Below are 10,034 nucleotides of genomic sequence, written 5' to 3'. Positions count from 1 at the left end.
TGATGCCATTGATGATGCCATAAGTCCTACATCAATTACATCATAACTAGCACAAATGACATCAATAGTGATTTAGCTGCGGATAATGTGACTGGATAATGTCACACTCTGACTGACATCGAGTTCCTATGTGATCTATTTTATTTGCTGTTTAGATCTACTTTAATGCCAGTGGTAGGCCAGAACTGGACACCAAACAAGGGAAAATGTGTCTCGCGGTAGAAGCCAGAAGAGATCCAGGTCTGTTGAACCTTCGCCTATAATGGAGGGCGAAACAAACAGAAACGGTGGACCTGGAGATGACATCACCGGCCAAGGTTCTGTTGCCAGACACTCAATGTAGGGAAGATCTTTCCACAGCTTGGCAAGGGAAACATGTACACTCCAATCCCCTTTTATTGCTATTTACCTCTCTGCCAAACTTTGTCGAAAGCACATAGTTTCACAAGATGAATGTGGAAGTGAAAAAAGAGCCTACAGCACTGCCCCTACAATGGCTCAGCCCTCCCTCAGGTTCTGAACCCTGCATACTGTCTTGTGTGCTCCAGGCTGGCTCCAACCCAAAAGCCTCTTGCTGTTGATTCTTTCCACCTATAAAGAGCCTCTGCGGGGATGTGCACGGCGCTTTAGTGTTGTATCTCATTAAGCAGCCAGCAGCAGCACAGCAACATCACAACAGATCTGACCCACACAGCCCCAACAGCACTAACAGCACTCCGCCACCCCGCACGCATCTAAATATGTACACAAGTGCACAGGAGAGAGCCAACGAGCCCAGAGAGGAGGTCACGCCGGCGCTGGCTGCAAAACACCCGCAGATCATAAATCCAGCGTCGGACAGGCAGGCTGAGCCGGAACGCTTAAGACACCGTGGGCCAGGTGATTTATGGATCGATGTAACCTCTGGAGTTTAAAAATAACAAGAGCAAATCTCGCCTGGGATGGAATACCTCGGCGCTGCACCGATACTGTGAAACCACTTGAAAGACGTTTCATCCACTCCACACAGGAAAGTGTGAGTTAGACAAATGGGATGAGTTATGTGATAGAGAGGGGGTTATATTTTATGAGACGCCGGCCCTTATATTTTAATGAAATGCTGAAGTGTAATGCAGGGAGCTTATATTCTCTTTTAGCAGCTGGAAACAGAGGCGATTTAATGAGAAGCCCTTAATGGAAATATTATTGCAGAATACTGTTAACAGCCTCTTTCCTCACCAGTCAGGCCAAAACCATTTCCTTCTGACTTCTTGGTGCATGCTGTTTAGATCTACGACCACTAGCACCACTCCCTACCAGAACCTCCTCTGGAGCAGCTCCTCCAGCTCTCTACACACAACCAGCAGCACCTGCAGGACACGGGGAAGTGCCAGTAACTCACACTGTGGCAGGCCTTTCTGCGTGACGGCCTGCCTGGAGATTGCGGATTGACTCTGATGACAGGACCCGTTGCCTTGCTGGGCCTCATGCTTCATGGAGTGCAATGTTTCCTTCAGTATTTCTACAGGTGCCAGGGGGAAGGAGGGTAGCTGGAGCACAGAGGTCTTCTTTTAACAGACAGCCATGTCAGACATTTATGTAAAAGCTACTGTTATGAGAGGACATCAGACATTAAGACAGAGCAAAGTAGGATGACAGTATAAGAACATGTTTATTAAGTGTAACTACCTTGCTTATTCTTTATTGTTTCTGCAGTTACTTCTTATTCTAAGTGTCTGTTACTCATCTAATTTAAGACTTTATCATCAGTAGCTATATTCCTGTAATAGCAAATATATATATATATATCTTGCTGAAAAAAGGAAACTATACAAAATCATAATCCTCTCTGTGTGTTTGTTTTTGCCATCATATAATTCCCAAGGATAACACAATTCATCTCAGTTTGCCCTAAATATCATGTAGCATTTGATGCTAAAAACCACAAATTCAACTTCATAATGAGGGCATGCAGACAGACTGGTGTTATTCTACTACCATTCATTTCTATAGTTCACATTCACTGTGGTAGGTGTTGTTATGCTTAAAGGCACCGAGGAACAATCTAGCGCCGTTCCCCCAGCCATATACAGCTGTCATCATCTCCATTCACAAGGCGTAGATGAGCAGGAAAACACCAATCATGTCATCACTGTTCTACATAGGGGCGAGAGCCCCATTTAGTGAGATAGCAGCTTATAATGACCCCGTGCAGCGTACACCCGCACCCACACGCAGACACACAGTAGTTCGAGTTCCATCTTGAGAACATTTTCCTGATGTTTTGGATTTGTCTCAGACAGTCTTGTAGTCTGGTCAAAACCATCCTGATCATGTGACCTTTCGCTCTGCGTCTCAGTCTGGACTTCCAGCCGCTCACATCGATTTCAGTGGGTGGAGGAGTGCTTGCCTTGACAGACAACTCCTTCAGCCAATCAGCATCGCTAATCCAATCCACTCGGAAGGACAGCGAAAACGTCTTTTCCACTGATAAACTCTGCTAGTGCATACTCGTTTTTGTTTGATTGTTGAGTGAGTCTATTTCTGCAATATCTGCACTTAAAGTGATAATACAGAAGATTTCCATGTAAATAAATGTCTGTTAAGTCACTATCTATTTAATAGTGAGTTAACTCAATAGTGATGGAGCCTATGGCCCATTGATGGAAACTTTCGCATTTTCAGTATTGCAGCATTTATGAACTTGGTGTCTGTGGCGACACAGGGTGGGCGGAGCTAACACAATAGACTCACTCTGTAGGTTACTGTAGGTTCACAGGGTGGGTGCAGCTAACACAATAGACTCACTCTGTAGGTTACTGTAGGTTCACAGGGTGGGTGCAGCTAACACAATAGACTCACTCTGTAGGTTACTGTAGGTTCACAGGGTGGGTGGAGCTAACACAATAGACTCACTCTGTAGGTTACTGTAGGTTCCTGACAACTCTTGTGTGAAGTAGGATAACAAGCTACTTTTTTCCGGTCTCTGCTAGCATTAGGTGGTTACTATGGATGAACAAACTGAGTAATGTCACATAATAATGCTGTTTGGATTACCACTCACTGTCAATACGTGTCACCCAAGAGAACAAAACTGGAATCGTCTATTATCACTAAGTTATGACTGTGTTTACTCTACTAACATTAGTGCAATAGCCGTGGGGCTATAATAGCCTTATAGCCTTATACTGATGACATCACTGATGACATCATCCGTGACACAGAGGCATATTAACTGCCAGCCAGCATATTAATTAATAATGATTAGTCTAGCCTTATACTGATGACATCATAATTGGCACTTGTGCGCAGACAGACATACTGACGGTAGGCTATGTCAGTATGTCTCACTGATGACATCCGTCATACAGACATACTGACATACAGACACTGCTGGAATTGCGCAGACACAGACCAACATAGTCGTTGCACAGATACTTGCGCAGACATACTGACACAGACACTGCTGGAATTATTAGATAGATTACTGCTCGTTGCTTTGGGAGACGCACTGTTTTGCCAGCGGTTGTCAATACGACGCAGGTCCCTGATTGGCCCGGTTACATTCTAATTTCTGGAAATCGCTGGCTTGAGTTATTGAGAGTTGATTTCAAGATTCAAGATCTTATACTACTATCATTTGAGAGCTGTCTGTTTGTCCGGAGTTTCAAGGCACACCGTTGCTCCGGCCGCCTCTAATGTTTGCCAAAACACTTTTCAGGGGTCTGGAATGAATCATGCAAAAAAAGAGAAACAATACACGCACGGGGGGGCACTTTTTAGGCCTTCACACTCACAGAGCCATTGTGATATCATCAGCATCCCTTCCCTGCTTCCCACTGATGATGTCCATCACTTGAGTGACATCACTGATGACATCACAATTGCTTGAGTGACATCACTGATGACATAATCACTGATGACATCACAATTGCCTGGCCACAAAGGGCAAGAGCAACTGGGTAGCTTTCTAGTGTACAGCACCCGGGGATGATCTTCAAACGTTGTCGTCACTGGTCAGATGACGATCTTCTGCAGGTTTTTAGTGAGGATCCATAACGATGTACAGTATGGAGGAACCCCAGGGGAGCACGGGGAGAAAATGCAAACTCCACACTGAAAGGCCCTTTTTTTTATGAGATAGCCCACCTGGGCAGTAGGCACATAAGACATGGGAGGGACACACCCTCAGCGTCCTAGGTGGGAATTTAACCCAGAACCTTATAGCTGTGAGGCGACAGCAATACCAATGCACCACCGTGCCCTGAGCTGCTTAGGAGGCTACAACCAGGTCCTGACCGTACTCTCAAAAACGGCACCCGGATGGTGGTGGTGCAGATGATGGACAAGGTGGTCAGATTTCTGTAGGGACAAACAAGGTGAAAGGATCTTCCTGCCAAGAATTCCTCACCTTCTTTATTTTCTAAAGCATTACTTTTTGTTAGAAGGCATTATTGCAAAAAGATGGGGAACAACGAAAGATTATGATAAGAAATGGAACAGATTAAGGCCAACCTTAGAGTGACAACGGTGATCAATCATCACTATGTTTTGTTTTGTTTGTTAAATGTTTGTTGTATGTATGTGGGTACATATTTTGTCTGTCCTGTAATTTTTAATAGTGTCCTGTTTTAATTGTGCTCTGTTGCTCAACTGTGTGTTTATTGTATGTTGGCGGTGTGGGAAGTGGTTTGGTGGATTGTATTGTTTGTATTATTGTAATAATAATAAAAAAGAAAAAAAAAAGAATTCCTCACCATGACAGAAATGATGAGCTTCCCTTCACCTTTGTCAGACAGCAGTTCCCAATCAGATCCGTTGCTTGTCAAAACAGGTCATCTTTACTCCATGTTGCCCTCTAGAGGCTGGCTTCAACTTTCCAAATGTCGAGGATTCTTGTAGCTATCTGATGCTACCTGATGCCGACCTCTCAGAAACCATGGTGATGAATGATGATCCAAACTGTGTTCCTCTGGAAATATGCTAGGAGTGTCCTGGATGGGTGGGGTCGGCCATCATTTTTCTGAGACCGATTTAGCATCCTCGCAGTGTAGGTCCTGAATGGAAGGAAGGCAGGCTGCACTCGACCACCTTTTCAGCTCGGCGGATGATGTGCAGCATACCAGATGGTGATGGAGGAGGAGGTGAGGGTGGACTCGACACTGCAGGTGTAGAAAAGTCCCAATGCTGACTTTGGCACCTTGAGCTTCCTCAGCCGCCCAAGAAAGTATATCCTCTGTTGTGTCTTCTTGGTGAGAGCTTTGATGTTCAGCTCCCATTTCAGGTCCCGGCTGATTGTTGAGACCAGGAAGTGAAAGGACTCCACAGTGTTGACTGGGGACTTACCCAGGGTCATGTGATTTGAGTTCAGTTGTGGACCAGTGATGACCATTCATGTCATTTGTGCATGAATGTTATCACTGGTCCACAGCTTACCTCAAATCAACTCTCAATAACTGTCAAGCTAAATGAATGCCTGCAAAACTGTTTACAGTTTTTGGATATGTGCTAAATAAATGAGCATTGTTTTTCGGTGGAGTGTCCCTTTAAGCAAGTGTTTTGGTCCGCACGATACATTGCCCTGGGGTTTAACATACTTCCAGTTTTACATTTTGAAGTGCGCATGCCTGGAGGTGTGGCTACAATGGCGCAGCCATCACTAGGGACACATACAGTACGCTTGTTACATTGAGAAAGAAATGTTTTTTGCCTGTTTTCATCTCAATCTTGAATAGGACCCAATTTTCTCTGGTCTCGGTCTCGACTTGGTGTCAACACTGGTTTACATGACATCCCTTGGCCAATATACTTATTCTCTGGTGTGTGTGTGTGTGTGTAATTGGATACATTTTAGAATATCAGAATATCATGTTCCCTCAACACTTGCATTGAGTGATAATACAAGGAAAGGTACTGTATATCGTGTGTGTGAACGGACTACTGCTCAGTGCGTCTGTAGATTTGACAAACGGAATATTTGGAGAGTAAGCGCATGAAGCTGAAGCATGCAAGCCTAACAAGCCCACCTCTCAGAACATACCAGAGACAGCATAGACGCAATCACAGTTATGGATCACTGTGTTTTAAATACATGGCTTTTACTGCGTAAACATCTCTGTGCTTCGTCAGTGATGGCTGGTGCTGAATGTTCCTCGCAGAGCAACGCTCGCCTCGGCCAGCGAGGTGAAATGAGGAAGAGCTTATTTTGTGGTTTTGCAAAAACATAGCTGTGCACAGCTACTACATCATGTGGAATTCTTTGTAAACGGAGGTGATCCAAGTGCATACCAGAGCCTTCAACACATATCTGCTTTATGTCCTTCCACAAAACGAGAATACATAAAGTCAAACACCTTAATCCAATAACAATAAAATTGTATTTAAAAAAAATATTGTCTGAAAACACAGCTTATATGAAGTCAAGTCTGCCTTTTTGACTTCTAATGCCCATCACACATGTGGATACATCTTTGCTTAACATCTCTAGTCTTGATGAATTTACCAAATGGCAGTGCTATCACACCTTATTTAAAAAACATCAAACCTCAAGTCTCCCAACCTGTTCATCATCACCCAATCATCATAAATGGCAACAGCTCAAAACATTTACTATGTACTAGGGTTGTCACAATACTAGTGTAAAATTTAACTTCAATACCGATGCTCAAGAAAATATCGATACTCAAAACTCGATAACATTTCCGGGGGGGCAAGACGCATAAAAATAAACGAAGACAGATGGACGGACGGATGGACGGACAGACATTTCTCCAGAATATAGAGCTCAACAGTCATGTGACTTTTCGTGATGTTTCCCACCACAGAAGAGAGTTCCCCATTTATTTTCTCCATAGATATTTTGAAAAATTCTTATATAACGAGTTTTAAGGCTGGAACCAAGCCGACCCATGACCTACTGAATCCTCAGACCTACTGAATCCCATGACCTACTGAATCGTGAGTGACCATAAAACATTCGGTTTGAGCAGGAAGAAAAAATAACGGGGGGGGGGGGGGTTATCGAATAACTCATTAAAGACTTTACACTTACTCAGCAGATTACCCCTGCTCTATAATCCAGTAAATTTATCTTATTGAAGCAACACAGATACCCACTAATAGGTGGGAGGGGGAAATCAGTAATATGTTAGATTTTTTTTCATTAGCACTGCAGGTATCGATACTGTTGCAAATGAGCACTGTATCCCTTTCAAATTTTTAGTATTGATACTTATCGATAATGTCGATACTTTGGACAACCTTACTAATTTACGTACTTGTGATTGTATTATTACATTCTCCAAACTGAGTCTTTGTGCGAACCTCCGGCTAAGGATCCAGCAGGGTGGCGATGGTGTGAAGATTAGAAGCTTATCCAATTAGCCTCGTGCTAAGACCTACTGAGCCAATCAGACACATCTAAAGGGCACGGTCACACTGAAGTGCCGCCGGGCCGGCACAGATCCGTCGGGTCACAGAGGAGGGCGAGGGGGCTAGAACACTGGGACATCACATTCTGAGAATGGGGTGTCTTGCCCTCTATTTGCAGACTAATCTTCAATGAACATGCTGTTTCTCAAATAGATCTTGAACACCCGTATCAAAGAGGGGAAAGCTTAGATATGTCAAGCGTGAATAATATGGCTATTGCTCAGAGAGACCCCACACTGTGCCTTTAAGCCTCCCTGTGGTTCTCAGACAGACCTACAAAAAACTGCTATAGGTCCGGTGCAATTTGAGGAGTTCCAATGCAATTCAGATTCACTCAAGTTTGGATCGATTAAAATTAAAAGATCTGTTACACAAATATTGGCAAAAACGGTGTTTCTTTTGGTGATATCGAGGCCATTTCATGTTTTGGATGAAAGAACTGCCTAAGCGAAGACAGCAACCTGAGAAAGTTCCAGTGTTCCAGTGTTGTGCCCGTCATATTTTGACTCAAACATTATTATGGAGAAGGATGTGACTCAGTGGTCACTGAAATAGACTCACGCAATCACAGGGAGACTACTGTGTCGGCCCGACCCTGACGTGCCAGCAACGCAAATTGCCACAATTTGCCTGATGTCATTCATAATAAGAGGATCAGCTGTGCCAAAGCCTAAGGCATAATGATTCGCTGCCACCCCTATGGTTTCACCCAGACCTTTACACTGAGCTCACAGAGAGGGGAAAACATTTCATACCTTTCAAAATACTGCCCTCTGGAGGCTAGAGGTGGTATGGGCTTGAGAATGAGCACAATTGGCCTTTTTTGTGTGCTGTGCATGAAGAGAGACAGTGTTATTTGGTCATCCCTCTTAGACACAGGAGATTAATCTTAAGCATAAGGCTGCTCTAAAGGCTGAATGTGTGAATGGCAGTTTTGTGTCCTTCATGCTTTCAAGGTCAACTGCCGAATCGTACTGAAGACCCTCTTTCATCCAAGGTGCCACAGGTCATTTATGTCTATGACAGAATTATGACTATTTTTTCCTCATTTGTCATCGTGACAAAAGCTTAGGGTCTGGGTCACACAGTCATGAATATGTGTCCACCCGCACAACTGGGTGGTCTGGCGAGCTGAATGTGACCCCAATAAAGACCTTTGTGCCGAACAGGCTGAACAGCGGCTGCTCTTGCGTGAACCCCACTTTTGTAGCGGTGTCAAGGGGCACTGATTCACCACACATTATGCAAAACACAAAGGAGCAAATAGAAGGCCTGTTTGCTATTGAAATGTATCGTAAAGACATCAGTTTACTTTTATCACGTCAAATTAAATTTCACTTACTGTGATCTTTCAACGAAAATGGAAATATCCTTTGACTTTTGCATCATCAATTTTAATCTATATAAACTACAGTACATAATAAACAAACAATCAAAATCCACTTTCTTTTTAAAAACATTATCATAGAAAATAAGCCATTCGATGGTTTGCAAGTTGCATCGGTCTATTTCCATTACAAAACCTTGTTGCCACAATGCAATACCTGTGAACTTCCACTGCATGATAAAACTTCAGTTTCAAGAATAAATGCTGTCAGTAAAGATAGAAGTGCATCATATTTGGACTATCTGTGGTTTGTAAAGTCCTGTTATCCCCTCCAGTCTGGGCTACACACTGGGCTACACACTGGGCTACACACTGGGCTACACACTGGGCTAACAATGATAATGGAAAAAAATAAAATAAAAAATCCAGTCTTGACATGTTTTTACAAAGCTATCCTAACACACAGCTGGCCGCTGACAGGGTGAGTGCAGTCAAAGGACCAGCCCTTGAGAAGTGCTAATTTTAACACACCAGCATCAGAAAATATATTGTTTCCATAGATACACAAGCACACAAATAAAACAAAGCATTTTCCTCTCCACATGAACTCAGAATGTAAAATGTGTCTGAACTCACCCCAATCTCCTCAACAGCAAGTTCCTGGGACTTTTAGAAGTAGGGACTCCTACTTAGGGGAGTAGGGGAAGTGGGGACTCCAACTCTATCCTGCAATAAATAAATAAATTACACATACTTCAGATTATTATATATTTGTTTACATTTCAAAATGAACAAAAATTGTCCAAACATGTATTTGTTTTGTATATGTTTCAAAAATATATTTTGGACCCTGGCCTGCAAATACATTTTCTTCTAAATATACAGTATGCCCTGCAAGCGCATTCCAAATACATTTTCAGACACTCAAATTATATTTCCAATTAATGTCAACTATATCTACTATTACTACATTTGTGGACAAATATTCACATATTTTGAGACATATATGTAAACATATTCTGAAATGTGAAATGTATAATACAGGACTGCCTGGCTGCTTTGGAGTTTCACACCATCAACAACTTTCCACTAACTTGTTGCTTGTTTATCGCTGCACTGGTGAGTGGTGATGACCTCACATATCTGTTATTCAACAACATTAAATGTGAACAATAACTTAATAAATCAACTGAAATTATGACATTAGTCATAATAAATGAGTTGACATAATGTTGCATTTATCATTTAAATGTTTTTAAATGCAAATATGCTAGGCTACATAGGCCTATATCTTTCA

This window comes from Poromitra crassiceps (assembly GCF_964638095.1).
Source record: "Poromitra crassiceps genome assembly, chromosome: 13".
Classification (NCBI taxonomy): domain Eukaryota; kingdom Metazoa; phylum Chordata; class Actinopteri; order Beryciformes; family Melamphaidae; genus Poromitra; species Poromitra crassiceps.
Note: the sequence above shows the minus strand (reverse complement) of the source record.